This window comes from Monodon monoceros, unplaced genomic scaffold (genome assembly GCF_005190385.1).
Source record: "Monodon monoceros isolate NGI ecotype Baffin Bay Population unplaced genomic scaffold, NGI_Narwhal_1 Super_Scaffold_20, whole genome shotgun sequence".
Lineage (NCBI taxonomy): Eukaryota > Metazoa > Chordata > Mammalia > Artiodactyla > Monodontidae > Monodon > Monodon monoceros.
Window position 1 is genome coordinate 57,498,372 of NW_021703777.1, and position 20,485 is coordinate 57,518,856.

Here is a 20,485-nt window from a genome sequence, read left to right on the forward strand (position 1 = left end):
GTTACTTCTCCTTTTTCATTTCTAATTCTATTGATTTGAGTCTTCTCCCTTTTTTTCTTGATGAGTCTGGCTAATGATTTATCAATTTTGTTTATGGTCTCAAAGAACAAGCTTTTAGTTTTATTGATCTTTGCTATTGTTTCCTTCATTTCTTTTTCATTTATTTCTGTTTTTGGATAGAATGTCCTATAAATATCACTTAAATCCACCTTCTTTAATGTATTATTTAAAGCCAGTGTTTCCTTATTTATTTTCATTTTGGATGATCTGTCCATCGGTGAAAGTGGGGTGTTAAAGTCCCCTACTATTATTGTGTTACTGTCGATTTCCCCTTTTATGGCTTTTAGCATTTGCTTTATGTGTTGAGGTGCTCATATGTTGGGTGCATAAATATTTACAATTTACAATTGTTATATCTTCTTCTTGGATCGATCCCTTGATCATTATGTAGTGTCCTTCTTTGTCTCTTCTAATAGTCTTTATTTTAAAGTCTGTTTTGTCTGACATGGGAATTGCTACTCCAGCTTTCTTTTGATTTCCATTTGCATGGAATATCTTTTTCCATCCCCTCACTTAAAGTCTGTATGTGTCCCTAGGTCTGAAGTGGGTCTCTTGTAGACAGCATATATACGGTTCTTGTTTTTGTATCCATTCAGCCAGTCTATGTCTTTTGGTTGGAGCATTCAGTCTATTTACATTTAAGGTAGTTATCTATATGTATGTTCCTGTTACCATGTTCTTAATTGTTTTGGGTTTGTTTTTGTAGGTCTTTTCCTTCTCTTGTGTTTCCTGCCTAGAGAAATTCCTTTAGCATTTGTTATAAAGGTGGTTTGGTGGTGCTGAATTCTCTTAGCTTTTGCTTGTCTGTAAAGGTTTTAATTTCTCCATCGAATCTGAATGAGATCCTTGCTGGGTAGAGTAATCTTGGTTTTAGGTTTTTCCCTTTCATCACTTTAAATATGTTCTGCCACTCCCTTCTGGCTTGCAGCGTTTCTGCTGAAAGATCAGCTGTTAACCTTATGGGGATTCCCTTGTATGTTATTTGTTGCTTTTCCCTTGCTGCTTTTACTATTTTTTCTTTGTATTTAATTTTTTATTGTTTGTTTAATATGTGTCTTGGTGTGTTTCTTCTTGGATTTATCCTGTATGGGACTCTCTGAACTTCCTGGACTTGATTAACTATTTCCTTTCTCATATTAGGTAAGTTTTCAAGTATAATCTCTTCAAATATTTTCTCAGTTCCTTTCTTTTTCTCTTCTTCAGAGACCCCTATAATTCGAATGTTTGTGTGTTTAATGTTGTCCCAAAGGTCTCTGAGACTGTCCTCAATTCTTTTCATTCTTTTTTCTTTATTCGGCTCTGCATTAGTTATCTCCACTATTTTATCTTTCAGGTCACTTATCTGTTCTTCTGCCTCTGTTATTTTGCTATTGATTCCTTCTAGAGAATTTTAAATTTCATTTATTGTGTTGTTCATCATTGTTTGGTTTCTCTTTAGTTTTTCTTGGTCCTTGTTAAATGTTTCTTGTATTTCCTCCATTTTATTTACAAGATTTTGGATCATCTTTACTATCATTACCCTGAATATTTTTTCAGCTATACTGCCTATTTCCTCTTCATTTGTTTGGTCTGGTGTGTTTTTATCTTGCTCTTTCATCTGCTGTCTGTTTCTCTGTCTTCTCATTTTGCTTAATTTACTGTGTTTGGGGTCTCCTTTTCACAGGCTGCAGGTTCGTGGTCCCTGTTGTTTTTGGTGTCAGCCCCCAGTGGCTAAGTTTTGTTCAGTGAGTTGTGTAGGCTTCCTGGTGGAGGGGACTACTGGTGCCTGTGTTTTGGTGGATGAGGCTGGATCTTTTCTTTGTGGTGGGCAGGTTCACATCTGGTGGTGTGTTTTGGGGTGTCTGTGACCTTATTATGATTTTAGGCAGCCTCTCTGCTAATGGATGAGGTTGTGTTCCTGTCTTGCTAGTTGTTTGGCATAGGGTCTCCAGCACTATAGCTTGCTGGTTGTTTAATGGAGCTGGGTCTTAGCGCTGAGATGGAGATCTCTTGGAGAGTTTTTGCCATTTGATATCATGTGGAGCTGTGAAGTCTCTGGTGGACCAATGTCCTGAACTTGGCTCTCCCACCTCAGAGGCACAGGCCTGACACTTGGCCAGAGCACCAAGACCCAGAAGAAAAGGGAAAAGAAAGGAAAGAAAGAAAGAAAGAAAGAAAGGAAGGAAGGAAGAAAGAAAGAAAGGAAGAAAGAAAGAAGGAAAACAAAGTAATCAAAATAAATTTTTTTTAATTATTAAAAATAAAAAAATTTGGAATGTAATAAAAAGGAAAGGAAGAAAGAAAGAAGAGAGAGACTAAACCAACAAACAAATCCAGCAATGATACCAAGTGCTAAAAAGACAAAAAAAAAAACAAACAAGCAGGCAGACAGAACCTTAGGGTGAATGGTAAAAGCAAAGCTATACAAATCACACAAAGAAGCATACACATACATACTCACAAAAAGAGAAAAAGGAAAAAAAATATATATCTATATATATAAAAAAAAAACGAAGAGAGCAAATAAATCAGTAAACAAATCTACCAATATAATAAACTGTTAATACTAAACTAAGATAAATATAAAAAACCAGAAACAAATTAGATGCAGAGAGCAAACCCCAGGTCTACAGTTACTCCCTAAGTCCACTGTCTCAATTTTGGGATGATTTGTTGTCTATTCAGGTGTTCCACAGATGCAGGGTACATCAAGTTGATTGTGGAGATTTAATCTGCAGCTCCAGAGACTGCTGGGAGAGATTTCCCTTTCTCTTCTTTGTTCGCACAGCTCCTGGGGTTCAGCTTTGGATTTGGCCCCGCCTCTGAGTGTAGGTCTCCTGAGGGCGCCTGTTCTTTGCTTAGACAGGACGGGGTTAAAGGAGCCGCTGATTAGGGGGCTCTGGCTCACTCAGGCCAGGGGGAGGGGAGGGGTATGGAATGTGGAATGCAGGGCGAGCCTGAGGCGGCAGAGGCCAATATGATTTTGCAAAAGCCTGAGGCACGCCATGTGTTCTCCCGGGGAAGTTGTCCCTGGATCACGGGACCCTGGCTGTGGTGGGCTGCACGGGCTCCCAGGAGGGGAGGTGTGGAGAGTGACCTGTGCTTGCACACAGGTTTCTTTGTGGCGGCAGCAGCAGCCTTAGCGTCTCATGCCCGTCTCTGGTGTCCATGCTGACAGCCGCGGCTTGTGCCCGTCTCTGGAGCTCATTTAGGTGGCGCTCTGAATACCCTCTCCTCCTGCACCCCGAAACAATGGTCTGTTGCCTGTTAGGCAGGTACAGCCTTTTTCCTGGACTCTCTCCCAGCTAGATGTGGCGCAATAGCCCCCTTCAGGCTGTGTTCACGCAGCCAGCCCCAGTCCTCTCCCTGGGATCTGACCTCTGAAACCAGAGCCTCAGCTCCCAGCCCCCGCCCGCCCCGGCGGGTGAGCAGACAAGCCGCTCAGGCTGGTGAGTGCTGGTCGGCACCGATCCTCTGTACAGGAATCTCTCCGCTTTTCCCTCTGCACCTCTGTTGCTGCGCACTCCTTTGTGGCTCCAACGTTTCCCCGCCGCCTGCCAACCCCTGTCTCTGCCAGTGGATGGGCTTCCTAGTGTGTGGAAATTTTTCCTCCTTCACAGCTCCCTCCCAGAGGTGCAGGTCCTGTCCCTATTCTTTTGTCTCTGTTTTTTCTTTTTTCTTTTGCCCTACCCAGATACGTGGGGAGTTTCTTGCCTTTTTGGAAGTCTGAGGTCTTCTGCCAGCATTCAGTAGGTGTTCTGTAGGAGTTGTTCCACGTGTAGATGTATTTCTGACGTATTTGTGTGGAGGAAGGTGATCTCCACATCTTACTCTTCCACCATCTTGAAGGTCTCCTCCTATTTGAATTTAATGTAAAACTGACATCCTGCATGCAGCCCAAAGTATTTTAGGATTATAAGCGCTTTATTTTTAAAATCATGGCTTAAACTACATATAGAAAGATACTTGGCTTAAATGATTTATTCATCATTTCCTCATTATAGTCTTCCATCTGATATAAGGAAGTGGATGTCTGTTAAGGCATATAGGGATGAAGAGTGTGCTAAACATTCTTACTCTGTTTTTTTGCTACTTGTAATACTATTCAGTGAGGGGACTCAAGTGCATGAGGCAAATGAAATTGTGTTTCCTAATATATTTAGATCACATTTCAAACTGCCAGAAGTGGTTCAGCATCTATTCTCCACAGCCTGGCAAATTAGGCTATTTTAATGTGATAAAATATAGTCTTGATGGAAACTTTTATTTTTAGTTTGGTATATTATAAAGGAGTCTTACAAAATCACTGTGTCTGTGTATGTGAGTGTCTGTCTACCCCCATATGCTGTCACAGACAGTTGGCATTGCCTTGGCAACTTTACAAGATCAAATTGCTGCATTCAGTATTCAGTGAAAGCAAAACCAGTGCTGCCTCTTCTCCCTGTCTGTAAGTGAGAGAAAAGTCAGTCTCTGTAGGTTTGAGTCTTTTGTTGTAGTAAGATAGTTATAAAAGTTATAATAAGCTCCTTTGGGGCAGGGAAATGTTTATTTGATTTTGTATCAACAGCACCTTGCCAGTACTTGGCTCACAGAAGGTATTCAATAAATCTTTCCTAATCAATGGATTAACAAAAAAACTATCATTGCTTTTGGATTATTTCAGAAGTTTAAAAAACTGCAGTCAACTATTTGGTGATGATCATAGGTTCAGAACTGAGGTGAGTGATTCACAGAAGGCTTCTGCAAAATCTCATTTCTGTGAAGGCTATTCTTCTTTCATTATTCATTCCAAATCTCCTATGACTGCCTCTCATGGGTGGGAATTAACCCCAAGATTCTGGGAAATATAGTTCCCAGGCTTTCAGACCCTGTGATACAGGGGAGAGCATAGAAGGGGAAGACTTGCTGAGTTGTCAAAAGGTGATACAAAACAGCTTTCTAGGCACAACTTTTATAAAAATTACCTGGAAATGTTGTATCAATGCCTGCATAAGGTGGAATTCAGTATGACTGGTCCAGATCCTAGACTTATACAGGGATCGAGTGCATACAAGTTTCAAAATGCCCTTATTCCTGTGTTGTACCATAGAGTTTTAGATGATACCAGTATATACAGACAATTCTTGTGCTTATCCTTTTGGGAGTTTTCTTATAGGGTCTGCTCATTGAATTGTCACTTTGAGGAGTCCTTGTAAACAAGAACTAGTTATGGGAAAGCCTTGGGGAAATACTTCTTATGGGTGCTGAGATTCTCTGACATCTCCAAGTTTTCCTCTGTAGGAAAAGCAGAGTGGACTATTGATCTTTTTTTTTTTTAAATTGAAGTATAGTTGATTTACAATATTGTATTAGTTTCAGATGTAGAGCATAGTGATTTGGTTATTTTTTTGTGCTTATATTCTGTTATACATTATTACAAGATATTGAATATAATTCCCTGTGCTATTTGGTATATCCTTGTTGCTTATCTATTTTATGTATAGTAGTTTGTATCTGTTATTCCCAAACTCCTAATTTGTCTCTCTCCCCTTCCCCTCTCCTTTGGTAACCATAAATTTGTTTTCTATGTCTGTGAACCTGTTTCTGTTTGTAAATAAGTTCATTTGTTTCATTTCTTTAGATTTCACATGTAAGTGATATCATATGATATTTGTCTTTGTCTGACTTCACTAAGTATAATATTCTCTAGGTCCATCCATTGTTGCTGCAAATGGCAATATTTTACTCTTTTTTATGGCTGATAACAGTCCATTGTGTGTGTGTGTGTGTGTGTGTGTATTGTCTTAAGCCAATTGTCTGTTTATGGGCACTTGGGTTGCTTCCATGTCTTGGCTATTGTGGATAGTGCTGCTGTGAACATTGGGGTACATGTATCTTTTCGGATTAGAGTTTTCATCTTTTCTGGATATACACCCAGGAGTGGGATTCCTTGATCATATGGTAGCTCTGTTTTTAGTTTTTTGTGGAGCCTTCATATGGTTTTCCATAGTGGCTGCACCAATTTACATTCTCACTAACAGTGTAGGAGGGTTCCCTTTTCTCCACACCGTCTCCAGCATTTATCATTTGTAGACTTTTTAAACTATTGAACTTAATAAGTTAAATAGGATCTGTAGATGCCCCCTCCCCCCACCTCCTAAGGTAGGTTAAGTAACTACAGCAAGGGAAAAACATTTATAATATCTACACATTTTCTCTTAAAATGTTCTCTTTGTTTTGAAATAATTTTTGCTAATTTTTAGAATGCTTCCATTAAAAATTGGAGAAATGTGTCTTCTTTAGTGTCCTGAATGAAGTATGCCATCCCTAGACCACAGTCTCTGCCCTCAGAAAGAGATGAAAAGAGTTTGAAAAAACCTCCCTCCCCATGCCCTTAATCTTGAATAGTGCCTGGTACACAGTAGGTTCACAAAATATATTTTGTCAAATGAATGAATAGATGTATGAAGTAAAACATTATTATTGAGGGTATCAATATTTAGAAAGTTTTTATTTATTTTATTTTATTTTATTATGAAGCATTTCTTTGATGTGATAGGTGACTGAAAAATGAGTTTGGCTTCTTTTTATATTATTCTTTACTGTTGACTCAATGTTACACACTGCTTTCCAGGAAACCATCTCTGTGGGGGAGCCAGTAAGTCTGACTACCAGATATCTTCTTTCTAATGGTAGGAATAAGGTGTGTTGGGGATTGGTTCAGGAATTAATGCTATAGTGCTTCCGGAAGGCAGATGAGTTGCAAGACTTATATTACAAACTGTTAATCATTCATTAAGACTCAAGTTTGTATGATTTAGACAATTTTTTTCTCTTTTTCCCTTTATTCTACGTTCATGGTATTTTGTACATACTTCAGTTATTCCATGTACATTCTGTATGAACTCAATTTATCAATATTTACTGAGTGTCTGCTTTGATTACATGTTACATTAGATCTATTAGTATTAGCATGCAAACAAAAATACTATAATATCATCCCTCATTTCAAAAATTTACAGTTTAGTTGTGGAAATAGATGGTAAACTAGAATTTCAATATTTTGGGTGAAATACAGGTGTAAAGATACCTATTGGCTGCTGTAAAAAACAAAACAAAAAAACTAACAGTGCATTTAATTTAGAGAGGGATACAAGGCTAGAAGGATATGTTATTAATGTTGTACATCTAACAACAATTAATAGGCTCTCAATTAATGTGCAATACATTGATTAATAAATTCTAAGCACAAGTTTATTAGTAGTAATGAGTAATTAAAAGTATATTTTCTTTTTTTTTTTTGGCCGCACCCATGCAGCCAGGGATTGAACCTGGGCCCAGGGCAGTGAAAGCGCCGAGTCCTAACTACTGGGCCACCAGGGAATTGCCCTAAAAGTATATTTTTTATTGATTTAAATGTTACATGACATCAAGTTTTTAAGATAAAATTTAAAACTTTTAAAATGAACATAATTCTATATTAAATTCTGATTTTATCCTATATACTCTATTTTCTGAAACCAAAGTTCTTTTTCGCACAGCATGTTAAAACCCAGCACTACCTCTAAATTGAAGGTAAATTAGGAAGTTTGTTTTCATTCCTTGGTAGTGATGGAAATAGTGTTTCCACATCTTTGAAAATCAGTCCCTCCTGTGCTACCATGGCTACCTTTGGTTTATATTTAAGTGTGAGAGTAATACTGGAAGTGATTTCCTGGATTTTTCAGTGGGTAGGTGCAAATCTAATTCAAGGTATACTGAGAATACATTTTGCCTCACTTGAGCAAAAGATGTTGCTGCCTGCTAGGTACACACTTGACTCATCCCTAACTCATAAACTGATGCATGTTCCTGACACATCACACCAGCCCCTACAGCTTTTCTTCCCACAAACACATTACTAACTCCACATGGCACACAGCACCCACCACTCCTCAGGCCAGCATATCTTTGTGAAAATATATTTTCACAAAGATATGCAAGAAAGAACACACCCAGCTCTCCCACACAGCTTGGAACAATCATGCAGAATGAAGCACAATCTATTCTGGTTTCATATCCTTGTTTTTCAAAGGTGAGTAGGCAGACACAAAGATGATTATACTGTAATAATCTTTATGGTCATAAAAGATCTTTGAAAATATTTAGCAAATACATTCCTAAGATTATTGAATCTCTAAAACTAACTCTTAGTTGATAGGGCTCATTCAGTGGTTTAAAAAAAAAAAATCTAGGTCTTTCGGGCATAAATTCTTCTTCATTACCTTCAGTCTCCTCCTTATAAAGGTATCCAAACTAGATGGACAAGAAAAGTCTACTCTTGCATTTCAAATGTTAGCAAGGCTTATTATTGCCAGCATTTGAATCACTATTAAAAACAAAAGAGAACCGAGACAATAAGTTGGGGCACGTCCAAGTCAGGGTGTTTCACAGAAACCAGAAACAAGAAGGTAATAGTCAAAACGTGGGAAGGTGTCCTTTAGGCATTCAGATATTTAGAGGCTAGCTCAGTTTCAGCATTGTTATTTCAGTGTGCTCTACAACAATAAACAAAGCTAGGAAACCTGGATCCTCATCCCAGATGTTCTGCTTAGTGTTTGTGTCACCATGGATAAGTCATCATATTTCTTTATCTCAACTGTCTCCTAAGTAAAGCTGGGTATCCAGATTTATATGATGGTATGTACATGTAGTATAACTCAACTGGAAAACACACGTGTACATACACACATTTTTATTAGATACACCTATAGAGGAAAAATCAGGAGGAGGGTGTGGGGAGAAATAACATTAATTGAACATCTATTATCAGCTTATGTAATCTTCAGAATGAAAATAGTGTTAGGCCTTTTCTTCCCCCCTGTTTCTTACTTACTAGGAAATACAGCCCAGAAAGCAGGAGCACCATGTATAATGTCCTCAAAGTAGTAAATGCTATAGCTAAAAGGTCAATGTGTAACAAAAATCTAGAATTATCATTCTCTGACAAGGTGGTATTTTAATTGTGAGTGACTCATATCAAAATTTTAGGAGATAGTTCAATATTTAAGGAAATCTATTATTATTAATAACTTTTGTCCTAATAAAAGCATTGCATTTTACAAGGAAAATAATCTTTTATATTTGAATTTTTGAACTTTAAAATTTTTTAAATCTATGTTAAATTATAGAGCAGTGGACATTTTTGTACATGTATACTTACACATATTCCTGGTTTCCTTCAAGGGGACTTTCTAGTTAAAAGTTATGATCTTCTTTGAACCTCTTTATTCATACTGAAAAATTATTTTTTAAAAAATGTTGTAAACAATTACACTTTCATCTGAGTATATGATTGTGTCTGTCTCCAACACCTATTCCAGCAATTAAAAGTATTATTCCTAAGATTTATCTAGTTTGATTAGTAAAAAAATGCCATTACTTTTTTGTTTTAATTTATAATTATTTAATTCTATTGAAGGTGAATATTTGGATTTATGTAGATTTTTACATTTGCCAACTTAATCTAGCTGGGATTTATTTTGTTGTATGAGGTGAGGTGAGGATCTATTTGGAACTTTTCCCTAATTTCTAGGCCATTTTTCCAACATTATTTGTTTCTCAGCATCATCTCTTTATTGACTTGTGATACCTTATTTACAATACGTTAATTTTTTCACTGTTAATATTAGAGGGTGCTTCTAGAGAGTATACAGCTCTTTAATGTTTTTGCCATAATATCACTCTGGTTTTGTAATTGTAACTTTAAAATATATATTTAGTAGCTCATGGCAGAGTTCTCATATTTTTATTAATATTTTCCAAACTAATTTTTGTTATCCTCACTTTATTCTTTCAGGTACACTTTAGGATACACACACACGCATGCACTTTTTCATTGCAAGTGTACTACATTTATTAGTAAATCTGATAGGAATTGATATCTTCACAATATTTAATTTTATCATCCAGGAAAATGATATATGTCATATATCCCAGTCTTTTTAAAACTTTTGCAGGGACTTCCCCGGCGGCCCAGCAGTTAAGACTGCACTTCCACAGCGGGGGGCATGGGTTTGATCCGTTGTTGGGGAACTAAGATCCTGATACCTCACAGTGTGGCCAAAAAAAAAAAAGCCAAAATTCTGCTTATTAGAAGTTATGGACAACAGATGCTATGATAAGTGGAAACCATCCATAAGGAGGAGGGTAGAGTCAAGGTCATGGCAACAGTAAAAGCATGGTTAGAGGCTAGCTGAGTCAAATAAGTGAAAGAGCAGTGGAGAAAAGGATAGTGGATTCTTGCTCCCGGAATACGACAACACAGAGAGAACTCAGGAGTGTCCTTGATCAGCTATGTGAGTCCAGTTTCAAATAACACCTGGCTGTAATTTCAGTAATATCCTAAAAGGTGTCCCAGGCTTTTGGAAGCCTGGCTGTGAAGCTGTTCCTGTTGTATTCTCATATTCCGCTTTATTTTTTAAATTAATTCCTATCCTTTGAATTAGACTTATCATGTCTTTTTTACCCTACAATGGGAAAAAGTGTAACAGATAATCATTACTTATTCTTTTACTACACTACTAAATTTGGCTTGCCAATATTTCATTTTGAAACTGTGCATCATATTCACAAGTGAGATTTAACAAATTTTATGAGTATCAGGGTGGAAGTTTGTTTGCCTGTTCCTTGATTTGGGTACCTCAGTACTCCATAAGCATTGAGAGTGATTTTTACAAAAAAGAAATGACACACATAAGTTTATGGTTGATGAGCAGTTGGAATATGTGTGTTTTCCCTCTAGTATCTAAATTTCTTTTTTTATTTTATTTCATTTAATTTTATTTGATTTTTTATACAGCAGGTTCTTATTAGTTATGTATTTTATACATATTAGTGTATATATGTCAACCCCAATCTCCCAACTAAATTTCAAACCAAAGAAAATGTTTTAGAATTGTAGTAAAAATAAATATGTATTGTATTTATCAAATGTATCTCACTGATGAAAAACAGTGTTTTATCTTGATCATCAGTTTATCATTGATTAAGTTTTTCAGTGTGAGTAGAGCTAAATAGTTACTGAATGCACAGTCACCACCCAACAGAACATTTGACAGTATATTTATTGAATACCTGCTAATTTTTAAGAACTAGGCTAAGAGCTAAGGATTCAAAGACGCTTATGACTGGCTACCTGTCCTTAAAGAGCCAAAAGTCTAGAAGGGGAGAAAACATGTATTTTATTTATTATAACACGGTTTACAAAGTGCTGTAGTAGAAATATATTCAGGATGGTCTGGGTTCATGAGGAGATACACACTCAGTTCTCTTCTCTGTACCAGGCCCTGGGGCAAGTAATTATGGTAAAATAAGCAACAGGACACTTTCGTGGCTAGAGTATCTACATCATTTCAATAAAGTCCAACTTCTCCACCAAGTATTTGTGTGAACACAAATAGGGTAAGTTATTTAAACTTTGTGTCTTAGTTTTCTTGTCTATAAAATGGAAAAACATACATTCCTCGTAGGATTGTTCTGAAAATTAAATTACTTAATGCATTAAAATAGATCCTGCATATAGTAAGCTTAATATAATATTAGCCTCTATTATTATTGACTTGAAAAAGAAGAAAAAGAAGCAGCAGCAGCAACAGCAGCTGCTGTGTGAATGGGAGAAGTATTAAAAAAACCACACAATCCAGACTGCCTGGGAAACACTATGTGAATAGTGTCAACAGACTGCATGATGTCAGATGTAAGGCAGGGATCTGCAAAGTCTTCTCAGAGTCAGCTACTTCCAACTTGACTCCTGGAGGAGTTGGGGTCAAGTTGGTAAAGTTGGGAGGGAAAGTCACTAGAGGCTGAAGGAGAAGATTCTGTAACATCAGAGGCAAGAGAATGTATGACTGGAGCATAAATTGTGAGGTTGGGTTATTATAAAAACTGATGCTGGTACTCTAATTGGACATGATCAAGAAGGATCTTTATGTTAGGACTCTTGTTAATTGCAAGGGAAAGAAAAGCTAGTCCAGAACAAATTAAGTAAAAAGAAAATCTTTGAGTTCTTACAACCGAAACGTCCAGGAGTAGAGCAGATGGTGCTCAAACAACGTCCTCAGGATCTTGTATTTCTTTGCCTTTCCGCTCTTTTTCTCCAACCATTTTTCTCTCTGGGTGAAAAGACTTACCTTTCTAATACAGCAGAAAAGACAATTCCTTTGTCTTGGTCACTTACCAGGGGTAGACAAAGTACGGCCTGAGGGCCAAGTCAGTTCCAGAGGCTGTTACTGTAAGGCCAGTGTTGTGGACTGGTTGTTTGTATCCCCCTAAAACTCGCATGTTGAAATCTTAACCCCCAGTGTGATGGTATTAGGAGATGGGGACTTATAGAGGTGATTAGGTCATGAGATTGGAACCCTCATGAATGGAATTAGTGCTCATAAAGAAGACCCCAGAAAGCTCTCGTCCCCTCACCCACATGAGGATACAGCAAGAAAACAACCATCTGCAACCTGCAAGAGGGCTTTCACCAGAACCTGACCATGTTTGCACTCTGATCTTGGACTTGGAGCCTCCAGAACTGTGAGAAATATATTTGTTGTTTATAAGCCACTCAGTCTCTTATATTCTATTATAGCAGCATGAACTAAGATAGCCAGCAAGCTAAGAATGCTTTTTTGTACTGTTAGAAGGTTCTAAACAGAGACAAATATGTAATTGAGACAGTAAGTGGCTGGACTCTCAAAGCCTAAAATATTTACCATCTGGCTAACTCCCTTCCTTAAGTGAAAGTCTTGTAATTATCTCTGAGCCTGACTGAGTTGGCTTGGGCCATGGGCATGTGACTATCTAGTCACACTGGTCAAGTTCAGATTGTCCAGGTGTAGGCTTCATGTCCACCTCTGGACCTAAAGATGAAACCAGCTTTATCTGAAGCACACAGACTGAGAGTGGAAGAAGTATAGCTGCTCTGAGAAAAATCAGAAGAGTAAATGGGCCATAAAATAATATATGTCCAACATAACCTTGCAAGCCATTTTGAAGAGAATGTACTGTCTTGAGAGCATCAGGTTGCCACTGAAGATTTTTTATTGTGTGGACTGGCATGCTTATATTTGTGTTTTAAAAAATTCAAGTGTCAGAATTAATTTCAAAATTTTAAACTGTTGTTTTCTGTGAGTTTCTCTGCCCTTCAGCAGTCATGAAATTCTTTCACCTGCTCCTGGAGGGCCTTCTCTCTTGCCAGATCACTCTGGGGAGTCTGACTCACAGATTCTGGAAGCATAAACAGAGACTAGGACTTAAAAGAAGCTTCTGGCCAAAATTCCAGACAGAAAGATTTAGATGCATGTGAGCAGAGAAGTTTTTCCACCTCATGAAACTAGATAAGATGCAGATTGAGAAAGGAGGAAGAAGCTATGACAATTGGAAAAGAAGAAATGGCATTTAATCCTGGAAGGGAGCTGCGGAAGGGCATGGTGGATTAGTAGAAAACTTTTCTTTTAGACATTAGCTTCTCAAATTTTAATGTACCATCTGAAATATTGTATCATCTGAAATACTTCTAAAGTGCATATTTTAATTTGGTAGGATTGGGGTGAAGCCTGAGACTATGCATTTCTTCCAAGATACCAAGAGATAAAATTGCTAGTGGTCTATGAACAACACTTTGAGTAGCAAGGGTATAAAGTATTAGGGAGATACTTAGAAGTTGACTCAGTGCCTAATCTCCTTCTTGTAACTGTGCAGGGAGGATTAAAATCTGCAGTGGTCAGCTCACTGGCCATCAAGTCAAACTGACATTTGCCTCACAGCTTTTGCTTTCCCTCAACTCCATCATCCCATTATTTGTGAAGAACCCCAAAACACATAGCCCTTACAACTTTAATTGAGCCCTCTACTAGGATAGAAAGTAGAGATTTGGATAATTCAGTGATGGTGGCAAAATGAAAGGAAAGCCTTGCCTCCTGTTCAACGTAGGACTAGATGTAGTCAGTTTGAAATTTCTCTCTGAACTGGGATAACGATAAATATACAAGCCTTTTAGAGCCTATGCTCTAAGTCCAGTATAGGTGATAGATTGGAACAGGAGGCAAGATGGGAAGTAAAGACACAAGATGCAGTAATATTCTAGAGGAGAAATGATAGTGTTCTTAATTGAGATTAAGACTATGTTGGGCTGCACTCCACAGGCCTACAAGGCCTGCCCAGCTTTAAGACCAAAGAAAGAGCCCGGAGTCGGCATCAGAGACATCAATGGTTTAACGGATGGGGGATCTTACATGTCTGAAGCAAGGTCCTGGAGTGACACCCCAATGTGTGTGCGAGGTAGATGGTGGGCATGACACGGTGGCAGTCTTCACTCCCTGCAGGGGAAGGGGAGATTACCAGTTATAGGGGAACTGACATCAGCTGGGCTTATTAGTTACCAGGGAAACTAGTAGAGAGGCATGCCCCTCACCACCCTTTTGATAAGCTATCATTAGCTGGGGCGTGGGGCAAGTATGTAGGAAGGTCAGTCATGTGAGTAGGGTGTAGGTGAAGCAGGCCTTGGTCGGGCAGGGGATGTACTGAGAGCAAGAGGACAGCCATAGTGAGTGGCGTGACCATACAGACTGACAGTTGAGAGAACCTGTTTGGAAAGATATTGTCAGTTGAATTGATGGAATTTAGTCCTTGATTTCATGTGGGGTATAGAGGAGAGGAAGAAATACTTTTGAATAATATCCAGGCTTAGAATTTGGGAAACTGGATTTTAATATTGTTTATTGAGCTAGAAAACATTGGAGAAGAAGCAGGAAGAACTGTTTGGGACTCTGAGTGGTCAGGAAAGTATCTATGCTGAGTGAATTGTGTGTAGAGACTTGATGGAAAAGTGGACATTATGTAGACAGAGAAGCAGAGCTTGTGATGATGTTTCCCAGAAGAATGAATGGCATGTGCAAAGGTGCAGGGATATGAAATGTCACCTGTGGCTCACTGTGTGACGAGATGGGAGTGTATGGGGCAGCGAGTCGAGAGAAAAGTGAGCCTTGAGAAGTACATAGAGGTAAAATCTCAGAGGTTTTGGAACGCTAAACAAAGATTTGGAAATTGTTTCTGAAAATTAAGGGAACCATTCAGGAATTTAAGCAGAGGAATGACATAATCTAATCTAAAATTTAGGAAGAGAGGAAGGGCGTCATCACTTCATCAATGCATTTTATGGAACAGAGTTTATATTAATTATCTTGTATCAGGATGGAGGAGAATGGCATTGAGCTTCTGAAAAGCTGATGATGAATTGCTGCAACTCTAAGTATGAGAGGTGGAGCTCCATTCACAGGACACAGGGGAGATTTTCTTTAAGAAATGCGCCCTATGTTAGTATTCATTTTCAACCTGGCTACACAGTTAAAGTGATTATGTTACCTTTTAATATAATGACCTGTGGCCACCCTGCACACCCCCACTGTAGTTAACTTTTCTGGGTGGTGGGTACAAAGTCTTCTATGTGCCTGTCACTAATACACTGCAAAATCTCTGGAAAATCTATAATGCTCCTATTGATACATTTATCCATATTAGGTTATCTAACTTTTTTCTTGGAGACATCTCTCCTATAGGTTTTCATCTACAAAATATAAGACACCTCTCTAGGCTGGAATATAGATGCTGTTATGAGACTTCCCTTTGCCTTAATTCTGGGAAATCCCTTTTCTCTAGTGTTGAATTTCCTGATTCCTAGATAAAATCTCTTCTTTTTTTTGTTTACTCCCACATTCTAATAAAGTACACTCCCTAGTAGGTTCTTAGTAAATGATGCATGGGAGATACAACTTTTTAGATATTTGCATATCTAAATTGTTTTTTTCTGTTCTTCCAGTGACATATTTCAGGGGAATATAGGATTTTATATTGCAAATATTTTCCCCCAGGAATATTGGAGATACTGATCCATTGTCCTCTATCTCCAGTTTTGCCATTGGTATGATCTATACCATTCTGATACCAGGATATTTCATGTAACATTGTTTTTCTTTTTCTTTTTAGTACTGAAATCTCTTGGGATGTTCTGTATAGTGCCAGAATTTACCCAATAATACAACTTATTGAGAATATATTTTCACTTATTTAATTGGGTGATGGGTCATTTTAATTTGGAAACATTTTTTTCTTCCTTTAGGGAAACGTTCTTATTTCCTTTCTAAATTTTTCTCCTGAATTTTTTTTTTCTTCTTAGAAATTGTAATGTTTACATGCTGGATCTCCTGGATTGTGCTTCTAATTTTAATTTTTTTCTCATTTAATATCTATTTTTTCCCTTTTGTCACACTTTCTGGAAGACTTCCTTAACTTTACTTTTCAAACTTTCTATTGATTTAAATATTTTTTTCTATCACAATTTTTATTTCTAAGATCTCTTTGTTCTCTTCTGGTTATTCGTTATTTATCATTGCCTATTCTTGTTTCTTGAAGATAAGGTTTTCTCTCATCCCTCTGAGGATATTAATCATAGGTGTTTCTTTTGAAGTTATCTTTTGCACACTGTCACTATTTATTCTGATTCCTTTTATTTGCTTAGTCATGGCTATTTTCTCTGAATTTGTAAGAGGTTCTTTTCAAATATCTGGAAATATCTTGTATTATAGGCAGAATTCTAAGATGACTCCCCAAATTCTTGCCCCTGGTATATAATCCTTGTATAATCCTCTCCCCTTGGGTATGGTAGGTCCTGAAAATATGATGGGATAGCCACTGTTCTGATTAGTATATATTATATGACAGAGGTGGTGGCACAGTCACTCATGGAGTTGACTTATGTTTTAAAAATTTTCATCTTGGCAGAATAGAGAGAGGTTCTTCTATTGTCCTTGAAGAAGCAAACTTTCCTATTCTGGAAAGGACCACTTGGCTAGAAACTGAGGCCAGTCTCAAGTAGTTTAGAGTGGCCTCCAACCAAAAGTCAGCAAGTAAACAAAAACCTCAATTGTATAATCATAAGAAATTGAATTTGGCCAACTACCTGAATGATCTTAGTAATGGATTCCACCTTAATCAAGTTGTAAGTGAGGACACAGCCTGGCTGACACCTTGATTTAGTCTTTTGATACACGGGGCAGAGAGCACAGTTGAGCCACACCTAGCTTTCTGACCTAGAGAACTGTGAGCTAATAAACGGATATTGTTTTAAGCTGCTAAGTTTGTGATAATGTCTTAAAAAAACAATAGAACGCTAATACATCTGGTGATGATGCTTTGTATTTTCCTATTTAAGAGAGAAACACCACAAAGCAGATTAGAAGCTGAAGCTCTGAGTACATGAGCAGGCTATAATTACTGTCGCTTAATTCATGTCTCTGGTCAAACTTCACATCCAAAGTTTGGCCTTTCTTTACCACCTTTTAAAAATAACAGTCCTGATACTATCTATATCTCCTTTCATTTCCTAAGTTTGCTGAAAACAAAAGTCTACACACCCAAGAAGCTTAACTAGCTCCAAGTAGGATAAATACAAAGATAATGACACCCAGATACATCATAGTCAAAAAGTCGAAAGCCAAAATATCTCTGAATGCAGTAAGGGGGAAAATGACTCATTACACACAACATACAAGAAAAACCCAATAAAATTAATGGCTGACTTCTCTTCTGGAAGAATGCAGGCCAGAAGGCAGTGAGACAACATATTCAACATATTCAAAGTGATGAAAGTTAGAAAAAAAAAACAAAAAAAAACAAGACAAAGCTGTCAACCTAGAATCTTACGTTCAGCAAAACTATCTTTCAAAAATTAAGGTGAAATAAAGACATTCTCAGATAAGCGAGAACAGAGCATTTGTTGCTAGCAATTCCACTCTACAAAAATACTAAAGAAAGTACTTCAGGCTGAAAGCAAGTGACACCAGACAGCAATTCGAATCCACACACACACCCAAAGAGGGTTAGTAAAGGCAGTTATGCAGGTAATTATATAGGACAGAATAGTTGCATATATTCTTTATTCTTCTTTCTTTTTTAACTAATTAAAAATGTACTTGCATAAAACAATATGTACATAATTACATTGTTGAGGTTTTAACATATACAAATATAATGTATTTGACAAAAACAGCACAAAGGAGGTGGGTGGAAACAAAGCTTTATTTGAGTAATGAAATGATACCAGATAGTAGCTTGAATTCACAGGAAGAAAATGAAGAGAATGGATAAAGAAGTTGTGGTACATATATACACAATGGAATACTATTCAGCCATAAAAAGGAACAAAAATTGGGTCATTTGTAGAGACACGGATGGACCTAGAGTCTGTCATACAGAGTGAAGTAAGCCAAAAAGAGAAAAACAAATATCATATATTAACACATATATGTGGAATCTAGAAAAATGGCACAGATGAACCTTTTTGCAAGGCAGGAATAGAGACTCAGATGTAGAGAATGGATATGTGGACACGGCGGGAGGATGGGGGAGTGGGATGAACTGGGAGACTGGGATTGACATATATACACTACCAAATGTAAAACAGATAGCTAGTGGGAACCAGCTGTATAATGCAGGGAGCTCAGTTCGGTGCTCTGCTGTGACCTAGATGGGTGGGGTGGAAGGGAGGGGATATATGTATACATATAGCTGATTAACTTTGTTGTACAGCAGAAACTAACACAACATTGTAAAGCAACTATGCTCTAATTAAAGTATGATAAATGAGATTAATATAATAGACTATAAATATTATATATGATTTGTCTCCTCTTATCTTTGAAAGCCATAAGATTATAAAATGTAATAATTATAAGAATGGATTATAGGGTTTGAAACATATGTAAATGTAATATGTATAATAAAAACAGCACAAAAATGGGGGAGGATGCAGCTATATATGAGTAAAATTTTTATGTTTCACTGGAATCAAGATCATATAAATACATAGTAAACCCTAGAGCAATTGCTGAAAAATAATTTTTAAATATAATTAAAAATTATTAAAGGAATTAAAATGTTAGTAGAAAGTATCCATTCAGTATAAGAGAAGGCAGCAAAGGAGGAACAAAATGATATGAAGCATATAGAAAACAAACGTAAAATGGCAGACATAAATCTAACTATATTCATAACATTAAATATGAATGAATTAAATAATCAAATCAGATAGCAAACTGAATTAAAAAAAAAACAGGACCCAAAAATATGCTGTCTGCAGGAGACACATTTTAGATTTAAAGATACAAATAGGCTGAAAACAAAAGGATCGAAAAAGATGTACCACACAAACAGCAACCATGAGGGGATAAAGACTTAAAATAAATAGATAAAACAAATAAGACAAAAAGACTTAAATAAATTGACATATAAAAGGCCATAGAGTGATCGAGCAAAGACTCCTATTTTCCTAAGGAACCAAATTGCAGTAATTGAAAGGCTTTTTTCTGGGGCTGGTCAGTTATCCAGAGAGAAAAATTCCAGCTCTTGTCTAGGGCACGGTGGGTATAGGTTTGGTGGTCTTTGTGTGAGCTCAGCTTCCTAGGTCACTTTCTGAGAGCTTGGGGGTAGGTGGCCCAAAGAGGAACTTCACCATTTCAGATCTGGATTTTCCATCTCGTTTTTCCAGATAGCGTCTTTCTTCCACCCTAAACTGTGCCCATGGTGGCAAGACTAGATTTTTTTCTAAAACTGGAATCCTCTGCTAGGTTGAGACAAAGTCATTGCCTAAATGGGAAATGTAAGGAAAGAGATTTTGGGGGAAAATTTTAAAGTTTTCAAGCTTTTAAAGATTTTTATTCAGTTATCTTTTTAAAAACCCTGACCCATAATTCAACCTTAATATTTTCTGGGCTTTCCAACAGGAACTTACTTTTTCCTGGCTGCCATGGCAACTACCCTCCATCTGTTTTTCATTTTCCAAATATTTACCCCTTTCTCCTTTGTCTTCCTGGGTTTATACTTTTCCTCTCTTTATTGTAATTTTTGTGGGATTTTGAAGAGAGCAAAGACAAATGTAATCATTCAATTTACCATGTTTGGTCTTAAAGTACAACCCTTCAAAAATAGGTCAGCAAAGAAAAATAATACAACTTTGGGTTAAGCAGATCTTGGTTTAAGTACTGAGTCAACCTCACACTGATGGTGTTATAATGAACGGGTTATATATTTTCTTGGAGCCACGATTTTCTCAGTGGGAAGACATGCATAATAATACCTACCTCATACATAGAGGTCTTACGTAAGAAAAGATGTATACAGTACTTTCTTGGCTTACTTCTTTGGAACTGTAACCATCATCATTATCATCATCCTGGCTCCAAATAAAAACAACATGGCTCAAAGTGCTTAGATTAGTGTTTGCAATTCTTCAGCTACTTATTGATTTAATATTATTATTCAATTTTAATAAGATGATTCAAATAACCAGGGACCAATATATTTCAAGCTATTGTTCTGCCTTCTTAGTCATAAAGAATCTGCTTTGGAGAGAGCATGGATCATAATTTTGTGGTCTGTTAAA